At 36.3% G+C, this 14,465-nt stretch overlaps 1 long non-coding RNA gene across 4 annotated transcripts in view; it reads right to left on the bottom strand.

Moving 5' to 3' along the window:
* The window catches only part of LOC103562609 (uncharacterized), a 128,591-nt gene that overhangs the window by 93,552 nt on the left and 20,574 nt on the right, over positions 1–14,465 (bottom strand). For 2 of the 4 annotated variants that reach the window (XR_011537741.1, XR_011537740.1), the window contains 3 exons: positions 12,516–12,695; positions 7,938–8,144; positions 4,205–5,711 (listed from right to left, as the gene is read on the bottom strand). This is a non-coding gene — a long non-coding RNA (uncharacterized lncRNA). Of the gene's footprint in view, positions 1–4,204; positions 5,712–7,937; positions 8,145–12,515; positions 12,696–14,465 lie in introns of those variants that run through there. The other 2 variants (XR_011537739.1, XR_011537738.1) reach the window with 1 other exon arrangement.

Raw genomic sequence — 14,465 nt, 5'->3', positions numbered from 1 at the left:
TGTCTGTCCTTTATGGACTGGGTGAAGCTCTGCTCCATGTCTTCTTTCTTAGGACACTAGTTGATAAATTGTCCTCCATCTGGGACACTGCCTGTCTTGTGGCAGAAGAAAGATATCATGTTGAAGCACACAGCGGCTTTTAGAGCTATTATCCAAAAGTGACACATGCCACTTCTGCTTAATTTCACTGGGCAAAACAAAACATGTTGCCAAATCTACAGGGAAAGGATCTACAATCTCCCAATGGGCAGGGAGGGACGCCACGTGGAGAAATGGACCCAATAGTAGAAGAATGAAACCACTTATTGATGATATAGACAAAGGAATGGACCCAACACAGAACTTCGTACAGCATAAGGCTGGAATTACTTTCAATATAGCTTGAGCTGAGATGACGAGGCAGAAAGTGATAAAGCATGAAACTGAGTCAGTGAACACAAGCCAGATTAGGCAGCCTGTACAGGCCACATTATCACAAACATTTGGGTAGCCATTGATGGCTGACTGGTGTGTGGAAACTAGATTGGACAGAGGCCAACTTGCATTCAAGAGGGCCACTTAGAAAGTGTGCACTTTAATCCAGGTGAAAACTCATGAGACCTGAATAAAGGCGGTAGGAACAGAAAAAGCCAATGAGATTTAAGAGTTGCTTGGAAAATTGAATCAGCAGTGATTGGAGAATGCCTGTACATGAAGGATTAACAAGGAAAGAAGTAAGGATGCAACCCAAGTTCTGTTTAGTTTCAGTAAAGGGTGGTATCAATCCCAACACAGAAAGGGGTCACGTTTCAGAACAACATGGTAAATTCCATTTGGGGCATTTTAAGTCTGGCGCTCCTGGAAGGCATTCCAGTAAAAGTGTCCAGTGGGTAGGTATACATTTAGGTCTAAAGTTATGGAAGAAAGGAAATCTGACCCAGAGATATAAATATGGGAGTCAGCAGACTATAGATTGTAAACTAAGCTAACGAGTGACTCATGTGACCCAGAGCAATAGCATGAAAGGAGAAAGGATAAATAGGTCATGCAGCACAACTCTAAGACTTTTCCTGTGAAGAGGGTTTCTATGGCTTTTACTAAAAACATATATCCCTATACTTTCATTACTCTGTCGGTGAAGGAAGGGCATTCACTCTTAAAGAAGACTCACAGGTTGTACTTCCTCAGGATATCCCAAAGCACTCAACATAAAGTGGTCAGAAGAACGAGTAAGTGGTGAGTCAGACAGTTTGGGTTTTGGTTCGCAGCTTTGCTCACAGCAACCATGTGTCCTTGGAAAACCCCCATGTCTTAGGAGTCTCCTTTGTAAAACAGGAGTGTGAATACCTCTACTCCATCCTGAATGAGGGCCTCAGGACTAGCAAAGCTGAATGATATAGGCGAAAGCTCTTTGGATACTGAAAAGTATCTTTTAACTACAAGTTGGTATTATAGTGTTCACTCTAGGAGAGGAAATTCCTAACTCTATTTTGAGGTCTCATAAAATATGGAGAAAATAGAAAGTCCTTTGCCAAACCTCATGAAAGCAAAATTGACAACATTTCTGACGTGACTCATTCTTCCTTTGAAAACCTGCTATCAGATAAGGGTCAGCTCCTTTTAAATAGAAACTTAAGAAAAATAAAATTTTCAAGAAGTCTTTCTGGAGTGAGACTGTTGTTTTTCACGTGGTTCATTTTGGAAGTGTCTGTTACTTATACATGAGTCATTCTATGGCCCTAACCCTAATCTTTGCATTTTTCCCTTCAGGAAGATACATTTGAATGGTGACAAAATAGTTAAATTTTCCAATTATGTCAACAAATTCTCAGTGATCTTTCTTGTGGAGCTCTCAGCCTTAACCAAAAGCTCTGAACTTCCTTATGGTTATAAAAAAAATTAATTCCAGAAAACTTGTCTAGAGATGTGAAACCAAGAATTAGAGTGTTTATACCGCCAATGGCCCAGTGAATGTGTTCCCTATAACTTACATTTTCAGACAGTAATTATGATCTTCTTTTCAACAATTTTTATTTATTTAGATTAGAGCCAACCTTCACTGTCATTATTTATGTGCTTTGTTCTTTTAACCTCCAATTTAAAAACACTGTAGTACCCACCATCCAAGGAGTTTATAAAAATTTTGGACTCTTGGTTGTATGTCAGTTTTATTTTAAATATTGTGTCAAGAGTAGGACTTATGCTTTCAACCTACTATAACCTCTTCATTTTATTTTCACAACCAAAAAGCGCCCCAAACATGGAAAGATTATGAAAGTCATCAAATACCAAAGAAAGTACTGACTATGATTTAGAGAGGAAAAGAAGTAAAACCTTCACTACACATTTGATTAAATTTAAGTTTTGGAGAATAAAATAAATATATATTCACGGACACATAAATAATAGAATTTTTTTTGTCTTTGCAGTTCATTTCCAATCTATATTAGCTCTAGGGATAATAAATATTAGATATATGGGCCATCACTCACTACTCCCACTCTAAACACCACTAACCTATTGTTAGACACTTTCTCAATGAGTCCTCAGAATCTTTCTCAACACAATGCTCCAGGCAGCCACTTCCAATCACTTAGAATTGGCAAAGAAGATGAAACCTGTTTGCTACCTGAGGCCAACAATCTAGATAGGTGATAAATATCAATAATCACCCAAATGTATTTCGTCCTACTTTATCTATAGTAGATATATCTTGTATGTAAATTTTATCTTTGAGTGTAAAGAAATCTTCTTATAACTTAATTTGTGCTATAAGCATCAAACCTACAGGCAACTGTCTATTTTCATTTCTGGGTATTAACACTACATGTGGAATACTAAATTATTACTGTCCTACCAGTACTCTCTCTGTCACTCTTCACTACCATCCAAAAACATTGAAGTGTTTGCAAATTATTAATCACTAAATGCTCATTTAGCAATTATCACTACGCTCATTTCAAATAAACTGTTCATTTAGGAAGGGAAGAGTATGCTGATTTTAAATCTTACGCAAACTTTGATCAATTCCATGACTACAAGCCTATTTTTTATATATCTCAGCTAATCTTTTCATTACTGTTTGTAAAGCAGTAACAAAATGGACATTTATTATGCACTAATGTGGAAAGTTATCATTATTCTTCTAGAATACATCCTTTTGCCTCTTATTGAAAGGCATTTTCCTCTTTTTTACTTTTTTTTGGACTCTTCCAAATGAAACTCCACTAATTGCGTTGTAAAGTCACACCATGTAGCTTTTGAGATCATGCAGATGTGTGTTGACAAAATAGCTATTTCAAACTTTGTACATGGCTTTGAACAGAAAGTGTTTTAATGACTAAGAAAGGAGATTTGTTAAAGAAAATGAGTTGACGGTAAGCAGCTGTTTCTGTTTTAAACATTCCATCTGTTGGACCACATTTTATATCTGTCCCCTTTTAAGTCAGACTTCAACAGATTCATCTTAGTCATTATTCATCTAATAGTAAATGTCTGGTAGGGTACAGTTTTGGTATTTATAATAAGCTGGTTGGTGAGAATTATATTGCACCCCTGGCTGGGCGCCTTTGGCAATTTTATTGTAGTGCACAGTTCTTAGCTGACAGCAAGAAATAGATTTCCAACTTCTATGGAAAAATGCAATAATATCTCATTGTCTATAGCACTATAATGTGAGCTCTTAAAAATGCAGTTCCTGTAAAAGCACATCTGAAAATATTGGCTTCAGAAGTGTGTCTTGTACCAACACGTACATCTCTTTGAAGAGAGTCCACATTTAAACCTCACTTTAAATCAACTTAAGTCCTTGCTATGAAAATCTTCTTATGGCTATTTATAAAAGGATCTTTATGTAAAAAAGAAAATACTAATAATACACATAAATAGGTATTTGTTGACTTTTTTGTCATACATATGATATATTTGTGATAATATAGTAATTAAAACATATTTAGACTATTTACATAAATCACTGCTTAAACATCTGAATAAATAGGCTGATACATTAACTAATTCACTCACTACTAAGTGATTTCTATTAGCAATATTTCTTAAAAATATATACGCCTGTTCTCACATATAAGCAACAGTTTGACCCTGTAACACATTCCTCTTCTCCCACTAGATTTAGCGATACAGAGACAGTAAGGTACAATCTCCACTTTCAAGGAGTTTATAGTTTGGTGGAGCTTAAAGTCAAATAATCAAAGCGTCAAAATACTTGTTTTGAGCAAGATTCATTCATCTGTTTAATTTGTTGACAAAATAAATTAAACAAATCAGCCTTTTGTAAAGCAATTGCGTAGGGAGAACTTTATAGATTCTACTAGAGAAAACATGCTCCCACCCCAGAAAGGCTCACAATTCATGAGCTGGATAATAGCACTTTCAATCTCTCTTGAATAATTGCATATTTCAAATGAAAATTAAAATGACTTATGCCATAATTGTGTGGCATTGATCAGCACCAGAGAACTTAAGAGGTCTAATTTCCATGATTCAAGCATTTTGGTTGAGGAAAATGTGTGTTTCCTCTCTCAGAACCAGAAAGCAATGATTTGAGGTTTTCTAAATTAATTATATGACATACTGTAGAGATTTTATTAGATAACAATAGAACTAGTAAAATGTCAGTACATAGCAATCATTTAAACAAACAGCTATTTAAAATTTAAGTGAAACGTCTTAATATATTTACAGATATATATGAGTAGACTATAGTCAATAATTTGATTTCTTCTCGAGTGATATTCTCATCAATAAATCATGGAAAACTAGTGGATGAACTTAGAACTGTCTGTAATCCAATATTGGTAAGTCAATGGTCAGTAACCTGGTACTGACATATCACGCCATACCCGAGGAGGGCCCCCAAAGACTCCATGTACAACCATAAGTTAAACTGCACAGTTGAATGGTACATGTGCCTGGTATTCCTGGAGTTGTGCACTGCACAACTTTGCACACTACTTGGCAGGCCTAAGAGCCTGTCAATAGCTTGCTATTAATGTTCTGATCAATAGTTTTGATGACAGAAAATGAGACAGAACAACCATGATACTATTTTCACTTTTATGTCAAGATTGGCCCTAATAAAATGTCCTTAAGTTGCTAAGAGGTCTACTCTGTCCCATGTTTCTCCCATTCAAAGTGACTGTATCTAATGAGACAGAAATTCTCAACTGTGGTTTGTCAAGATCAATTGTTAAGTGTGTTCAAAATGTTACCAATTTTAGCAAAACACTCAAGTATGTGCAAGAGTTGCTTGAAAAATTAATTAGAGTCGATTTAAGGTTATCCCTATAATGGTATCACTCGCATTTTCATCTCAAAGTGTTTTCTTGAATAGCAGGTAAGGAATGACATCACAATAAGCACCCATGGGACTCCATTGATCTGCACCCTCTCTTGTGTATAGCACAGTCCTTAACAGAGGTGGACCCTGGGAATGGGTGGCTTGGTGCACACCATTTTCTGTGTCTGATGGACAAAGGAAGAACATCTCTACTCTTAAGAATGAATTGGACTCTCAAACACAGACTAGTCAAGGGAAGTTCAGACTTTTGTTTGAGAATGGGAAAGTGAAAAAACCTTGAGACCCAGAGTCAAGGGCAGCAGGGTTGCACTGGCAGCTGTTTCTGACCGGACTCAATGTTCTCTTTGGCAACCTTCCCATGATTATTTCAAGGTGGGAGTCCTCTGCTAACTGGGCCACTCGCCTCAGTTAAAGCCTAAAGGGAACAAATTCAATGTCAAAGTTCTAATTGTTGAGTGACTACATAAGCTTTATTAAATTCATCCATTCAATAAATATTTATTAATTCCTAATGAATAAGACATGGTCCTTGTCCTCAAAAACTTCATCATCCAGTAGTACTGATGCAGGTAAACAAAATATTGCAATATTGTTATCCTAAGTCCTAAATACATATATGAGCAAAATAGACAAGAAACACGTTCAACTTTTGTTCAAGGTTTTGGCATCGAAAGGGGAGATCTCACACATGAGAGGAGATTAGAGCAGGCAAGGAGGTGGGATTCAACAGAATGTCAATACTACTCTTGGCCTCTCTAATCTCTGGAGTACATGAAGAAGAAATCTCCATAAAGGGTCTGCAAGAGGCTGAGGCTGGGGCTTCCTCACAATAGAGTCAACTTTACCTGCATCCTAGAGGTGGCAAGGCCTCCTGGGAAGAAGTACCCATTTATAAAAGGGGAGAGTACAACAGGGGTCCAAAGCGGATATGGAGATAATGGAATATATCTCCGATTCCTCCCTGGACCACCATGCTTTTAAACACAGATAAAAGTCAGAGAAACTTGTTCTTATACGTTGCTGAGGCCACTCTTTCTTTCTCCCTGCAGTCTCCACACCAGCTACACTCATCTCCTTTCAGTTCTTCCAACATATTATATTTCGTATCCTCAGGACTCTTGCATATACTGTTCCTTCTGTCAGGAACACTTTTCGTTCCCCAACACTCCATTCAATTCCCATGAACACGTCACATCTCAGCTTCAACTTCCCTCCCTCTGGGAAGTTCCCTGACCACATCTCCACCTGTGAAGATCAGATTCCCCTTTATAAGTTTTCATACTTCTCTGTACTCTCCTTTCATAACACTTAGGATATTTTTAATTATATGTGACTATTGTTTCCCATCTCACTAACTATAGAGGAGTGGGCAAAATGTTAAACTACTTTGCTTCTACCATTGTATTTTGTTAATGTGTATTTGGTCTAGACTTTACTTAATAAATAAAAATATATGGTTGAATCAATTTGAAAAAGTTATCACTGACACACTCCTTTGATGTGTCTCCTTCAGTGATATCCTCCATTTCTGAATCTCAGCGTGGAATACTCAAACCAGATGTTTTAGTTCCTTTCCATTGCACTCTTATTCTATAATTTCAAATACCCAAATGAAAATGATCTTTGCTTTTTCAAGAGTAGGACTTAAGGGAAAAATCCTTAGTGTCCACTTTTTCATCTTTGCTGTTCCTTTGATATATCTAACTTGGCAGTTATAAAAATTTTCTTCTGAGAAAGAAAAGACCTCTGAGCCACAGGCCCTTCTAATGTGGGACATAGGAAATTTCTGTTATAAACAGAGGAAGTCAGATGTTTCCTTTTCCATAACTTCTAAGAAAATTATTACTGCTAACATCTATTCTCACCTAAGAATAAAAGTAATTTAATACACATCCAAGAAAATTCCTCATCACAGAAATTGATTTGCTCCATCTAGAGAAACAAATGTTAAACAACATTCTCAACTTGATGGGGATATTTGCTGTTTGTACATAATATAGACAAGTATACTTTAGTTATTGATGAATCTATACCATTTGCTGCTAATGCAAAGACATGACTTTATGTTTACCAAATATCTGAATGTCATAGTGATAACTGGATAGTGAGTCTTTCTAGCTGGAACAGAAGGTATTAAAGTCAAACACTAGCACAGGATTTTACAACAGTGGATTCTTGAGACTTCCCATATAATTGTTGTCCAAATTTAACACCTTTGAGAGTTCAAGAGGATACCAGGAGTAATTGAAATTATATAACTTTTGAAAGGTTTATTTTTTTCTAATAAGACAGTTTCAGTATACTGTGAATATATATTTCTTTTCAAAATATGTCTATTTTCAAAAACATTTTCTTCTCAAAATAAAGTTAACCTATCTATATAAATTAAAGCAGAATGATATTTTAATCATTTTTATATTGATTATCTTGAATATAACATAAACACAACTTTTAGTTTTAACCCTGACATATAAGAGTTCGGAAGTTTTCACTTCCATCTTTATAAGAAAAAAAAGCTAAACAAACTGAAAATCAACCACTTTTTTTGGACCCACCAGGGAACTGAGGTAACATGGAAAACTATAATCCGAAATCTGGAAAGAGAGGAGAATCCAGAGAGTAACAGCTAAGATCTGCTTACCAACAGTAGAAGTCACTGGCGACATACACTGATAGGAACATTTCAATGATAATTTTGATGAATTTCTGGATGGTGAGAACGGACTGGGTTAGAACGAGAAACTCCTGGAGGCCACAGCCTTAGAAGGGTCCCCTCACTTTGGTGGATTTTACTTCCAGGAATCCTGTCAGGTCATGGTGAAGATCCAAGAGAAATGTCCTCCTGTCTCTGATAGGGAGAGAGAGAAAAAATCGTTGTGAAATATGCCTTCTGTCTTCTCCATAACAAAAGCCTACTCTCCAGGGAAAGAGTTTTACCAGAATCTCATTTTATCTGGGAGAAGGTCATTCCTCCCACTCCAATCTTCCTGGATAACCTAAGAGAGATTAAAAGCTATGCCACTGGAGAAATACTTGAAAAAGTCACATCTAGGAGTCATAGGCCCATTAAAGACTGAGATTTAATCATAGGGTTATAGAACACTTCCCATCTCTCACGCTTTACTACTATACCAACAGGGTTCTTGTACAACAATAGTAGATTACAGTTGAAGTTGTTGCAAGATGCAGACTCTCTCTGAGGAGGAGTACTTAGGGAAGCCCAGAGTCAAGAGAGGAGATACAAACATGAAGACTAAAGAAATTTGAAGCCTCTGGTACCTATAGCTAAAGCAAACATCAATCACAGTCCAATGCATATCATAACATAAATCCTCACACTAAAGGCCTATTTTCCTCAGTTTCTATTACCCAATACAACATGTCCAGCTTTCTACAACAATTACAAGGCATGCCAGAAGGCAAGAAAAAACACAGTCTGAAGAAACAAGTAAAGCATCAGAAGCAGACTCAGCTGTGACAAAGATGTTGGAATTATCAGACCAGGAATTTACAAGAATTAACATTAATATGTTAAAGGCTCTAATGGAAAAAGTGGACAACATGCAAGAACAGATGGGTAATGTAGGCAGAGAGATGAAAACTCTAAGAGAGAATCAGAACATAATGGTAGAAATCAAAAATAGTGCAACACAATGAAGAATGCCTTTACCTGACCCATTAGTGGAATAGGACTCAGCCAAGGAAAAAATCAGGGCGCTTGAAGATAAGTCAATGAAATCTTTACAAACTGAATGTAAAGACAAAAAAAAAGTTAAAAAACAGGAGCCACTGTGGCCAAGTGGTTAACTATGCATGCTCCGCTTTGGTGGCCCAGGGTTTCACCAGGTTCGCATCCTGGGCGCGGACATGGCACTGCTCATCAGGCCATGGTGAGGCGGCATCCCACATGCCACAACTAGAAGGACCCACAACTAAAATATACAACTATATACTGGGGGGATTTGGGGAGAGAAAAGCAGAAAAAAAAAAAAAGATTGGCAACAGTTGTTAGCTCAGGTGCCAATCTTTAAAAAGACAAAACAAAAACAGGGGCCAGCCCCATGGCCAAGTGATTAAGTTCGCACACTCTCCCCCAGGGTTTTGCCAGTTCAGATCCTGGGCACAGACCTAGCACTGCTCATCAAGCCATGCTGAGGCAGTGTCCCACATAGCACAACTAGAAGGACCTGCAACTGAAATATACAACTACATACTGGGACCTGCAATTGGAATATACAACTATGTCCTGGGAAGCTTTAGGAAGAAGAAGAAGAAGAAAAAAGATTGGCGACAGATGTTAGCTCAGGTGCCAATTTAAAAAAAATAAAAAGAATAAAGAAACAGAATAGAACATTCAAAAACTATGGAAAGCTTTCAAAAGGTATAACATACGTCTAATTGGAACACTAGAAGGAGAAGAAAGAAGGGAGCAGGAGAAATATTTGAAGTAATAATAATTGAGAACTTTCCAAAATTAATGACAGACACCAAAACCACTGATCCAGGAAGTTTAGAGAACATCAAGCAGGATATATATCAAAAGAGCAACATCGTAGAATGAGTTAGGAGGTGTTCTTTCTGCTTCTATTTTCTGAAAGAGATTGTGGAGAATGGTCATCAGTTATTCCTTAAGTGTTTGGTGGAACGGACAAACTATGGTCCACTAACATAATGGAACACTATTCAACAATAAAAATTAATGAGCTATCAAACCAAAAGTGATATGGATGAATCTTAAGTGCGTATAGCTAAATGAAACGTCAGTCTGAAAAGGCTACATATTGTGTGATTCCAATTATACGACATTCTATAAAATGCAACACTCTGGAAACAGTAAAAACATCAGTAGTTTCCAGGGGGAGAGTTGAATAGGTGTAGCATAGGGGGAGTTTTAGGGATACTCTGTATGATATTTTAAAAGTGAATACATTACTATGCTTTTGAAAAATGCAGAAATTTACAGCAAAAAGAATGAAACAATGCATGAAAACTGTAATAAAATCATTCAGGAGGGTGGAGAAATCAGAACGAAATGCACAAAGTGACAAAATAATCTAACTATATTATAAATGTATGAAAAGACCTCACTGAATGGGATCAGGGAAACAAATGCTGACCTAAGGAACTTTGGAAATGAGCGGATTCTGTAAGAATAGGCAAAAGAAACTACATAATCATTATACTCTAGTTGATAAAGTTGCTTCCTTTGGGGATACGGATAAATAATTCTGATTCTGCTATATATACACACTGGAATTGAGCAACAAGGCAAATGGATGGCAGAAGGAAGGAGCTAGATTTCTCACTGTTGCAGTGGGAGGTTACAGGTAAGGAAATGGAAGAGGCTAAAATGATCCACATGGTAATGAATCAGAGTCAGTATAAACTCATGTTTAGCTTACCAAAGATACAGATGGTTACATATGAAAATATTAATAGATATGAGTATATACAGTGGTTAGTATGGACACATATATTTCCTGGTTGTGTCAGCTGAGGGGCCTAAACGTGGTAACACCCTAGTAATAATGAACAAACCTAGCACCAGATCTTGGCTCCTAATATTGTTCCTCAATAAAGGGAATCAAGTCTCCTTGAAGATGACTGAATCCAGGACTGGGACAAGGAATATACATTACAACAATAGCTTGTAGCATCTTACACTGCCAGAGAGTAAGAAAGTATTGAAAAAACAAAACAATGGATGTATGGCAACAGGACAAAGGAGTCATCTGAAAAATTTCTCAATGCCAAAGGTGGAAAAATTCATGCAATAAAATAAAGTAGTATCGGATTATAGCCCAAAGTATAAAAGAAACATCCATGAGTCTACACTGATATACATAATTTATTGAATAAATGAAGAGATGAATCTCTCATATAGAAGAGTTTCAAATAATTGCTGTCGATACTCCAGCCTCAAGAAAGTGCAGCTTAATTCCACACTAACTAAGTGTGAGCTGCACGTAGAGACTTCTTCCATGCTGTACAGTAAGGAAAGGGGGTTAAAAGAGTAACTTCTAAATGGAGAAACCTGACAAACACTACTTGAACCAGATGATCAAGGTTCTCATCAACAGTGATGTCATGTTGGTAGTATGTCCCCTTGATATAACACGATGATAATGGCACTTGGCCTCTGTGATCTTCTTTCCAAAAACACACAACCCCAATCTAACCATGAGAAACACATCAGACAAATCCCGGTTGAGGGACATTCTAAAAAATACGTGGGACTTCTCAAAACTTCCAAGGTCATTGACAAAAGGAAAATTTGAGAAATTGTCACAGCCAAAGGAACCTAAGGAGACATTACTAAATGTAATGTAGTGTCCTGGAACAGAAACAAAAAGACAGGTAAAAGCCAAGAAACTCCTTATAACGTGCAAACTTTAGTTAACAAGAATATATCAAAATTAATTGTATCAAATGTGCCACATTGATATAGGATGTTAATAATAATAGGGGAAATTTGATGTGGAGTATATCAGAAATCTGTACTATCTTCGCTATTTTTCTAAAAATCTAAACTGTTCTAAAATAAAAATTTTATTTAAAATTAAGAATAGCATAACCAACACGCAATAGTATACATTCACAAGCGTTAGTCAATTTTGTGTCCATCTCTGTTTCTATTATGATGTTACTAGATAGTTTTTGAAGAACTTACCTTTTCAATATGCTGTTATTACACTTAGTTCTTTATAAAATTGCCTACCATCTCTTTCAAAGCAGCAGTTCATAGTCTGGGAAGACTAGTGTCCTTCATGCTTTCCCTAATAGGAAGATGTCATTTATATTGCATCTGAAAAGCGAGATGGATTATCACTGATTGTCTTTCAGATTATCCATATGTTGAAATGAAAGTCTTTTTATTGCAATAGGACACACAGTACTATAGGGCAGCGTAGCAGAAGCTGTAGGCACAAAATAAGGTCTGTCAAACCTATTCTCAATTATTATAATGCAACTATTAATAACAATGCTACATTTTAAAAGATGAGAAATTGAGACTAATGTTAATCCAGCTGTGACAAAGAGGCATAAACAAGAACGGTCACAGGTCAAGTGGAACACTCCTGGGTAACCCTGTACTTGCGATCTCCCTACTTTTTAATTAGCATAATTAGTGCTAGAAATGGGCTTTCATTGGCAAAGTCTGCAGTATTCAAAGATATGTGAACTGCTTAAAATATTACAGGGACCTTTTCCATCTCACCTGAGCAAACTTTAGATTCTCTAAGGTGTGCTTGAAGCTTGATCTCTAAAGGGCTGTTTGTCCAACACGCGGTAGGATTCTGGTCCTCTAATGCCGACTACGAGAGTAAGAGAGTCCTTTCTGCGAATAGCTTTACAAAAGCCTCCATGAAAACTTTCATGCAAGATGTGGGAACATCTCCTAGGAGTGAAGAGAACCAGAACTTCATCAAGCTTATATACCAGTTCATAAAACTGTTTTGTGTTTGCTGGCTAATCAGGGTTTGTTTAATAAATATATGCATGTGTAACAGAATCTGGATGAGATGTGATTTCACTATAACTTGTGGTAAGGTTGTGGAAAAATAGCTGACCTACCTTGAAAGAGAACCAGCAAGGTGTGCATGATCAAGATGGCTTAGGTTGTTTATAACAATGATTTTAATGATGTTTTCCATCACAGTAAATAACATACCAATATATTTGAACATGAGATTGTGCTGTTAAAATATCATACATAGAGTTTCAAGAGTAGAATTACAAATATCATTGGAATAAAAGTCTCACCTACTCATAATATAGTGCCTCAAATCTTACGTATAATCCCAGTAAAATACTTGTGATCTTCTTACAATATATGTGCACAACTTAATTTTTGCATTAAATACAGTAGAAAATACTCTAGTATACTTGAAACCTTACCCAGAGTTGTCATGGAGCAGTTTTCACATTTTCCAAATATGGACAGGTATATGACAGTACAAAAGGTTATGGAATTCTCAAGTGCTTAAGATTTTAATTCTTCCTACTTCAAAAGTCTTTTATTCCACTCTCAACAATATCCCTTGGAAATTGGCATAGTACATTTTCAGATATTAAACAAAAGAGTGGTGCTACAAGACCTCCCTAAAGTGGATGTCTAAAATCTTGAATTGTCTATCAAGGCAAAGCACAGAGGATTTTTAGGGCAGTGAAAATGCTCTGTATGATACTCTAATAATGGATACGTCATTACACACGTGTCTAAACCCACAGAATTTAGAATACCAAGAGTGAACCCCAAAGAAACTATGGGCTTTGGTGGATTATGTGTTGATGCTGGTTGATCAGTTGTAACATATGTACCACTCTGGTGGGGGAATGTTGATAATGGGGGAGGCTATGCATGTGTGGGGGCAGAGAGTATAGGTGAAATCTCTGTACCTTCCCCTCAATTTTGCTGTGAGCCTAAAATTATCCTGAAAAATGAAATCTTTAAAATTAATTTAAAAAATTATCTATCACAAGTAGGCCTGCCCAAGTGTAATCAATCAGATTCATCAAATGTCATATTGATTGCCTACCATATGCCAGATGATGTTCTAAATGAGGTAGATATAAGGATGACTAAAGCTTTGTCTATATCTTCAAAAAAATTATCTATCACATTTAAATTCTAAAATAGTACAATTTTTATAAAAGATCACAATGATAAGCTAAACAAGTATAGGTAAAATAATGTTGCTAAACATAAAGTCCTCTTTGTTTAAACCTTCAGTCAAAATTTAGCATATGAGATCAAGGCATTTATTACCCTGAAAATGAAATTATTTGTATTTTAAGAACTGAATTTCAGAGGGTCTGTGGAAGACATTTTTTGGATCTAGTGAAATATATAATCTCTGAAGAGGTGCTTTTGGTATAGTGATGTCCCCTTCTCATCCAAAATTCCAGTTATAAATGGAGATGACTACCAATTCTTAGGAGGTTTGTCATACGCCCACTTAAAATTCTTCTAATAGCATAAAACTAGTCAACTTTGGACTGTTTAAACCTACTTAAGACAACCTACTTGGAACAAAGGTCATTTTAGGGAAAATAAGTATTTTGCGGGACTCACTTTTTTCATTCACAATTAAAGTAATATTTTTGAGTCTCATAGGAAAATTATATTTTAGCAGTACAGATTACTTTACGCAATTACGCAATAGCA

This window comes from Equus przewalskii, chromosome 2 (assembly GCF_037783145.1).
Source record: "Equus przewalskii isolate Varuska chromosome 2, EquPr2, whole genome shotgun sequence".
In the NCBI taxonomy this organism is placed as follows: Eukaryota; Metazoa; Chordata; class Mammalia; order Perissodactyla; family Equidae; genus Equus; species Equus przewalskii.
The sequence above is the reverse complement of the archived record's forward strand: the minus strand, read 5'-3'. Positions and strand labels throughout refer to the sequence as shown.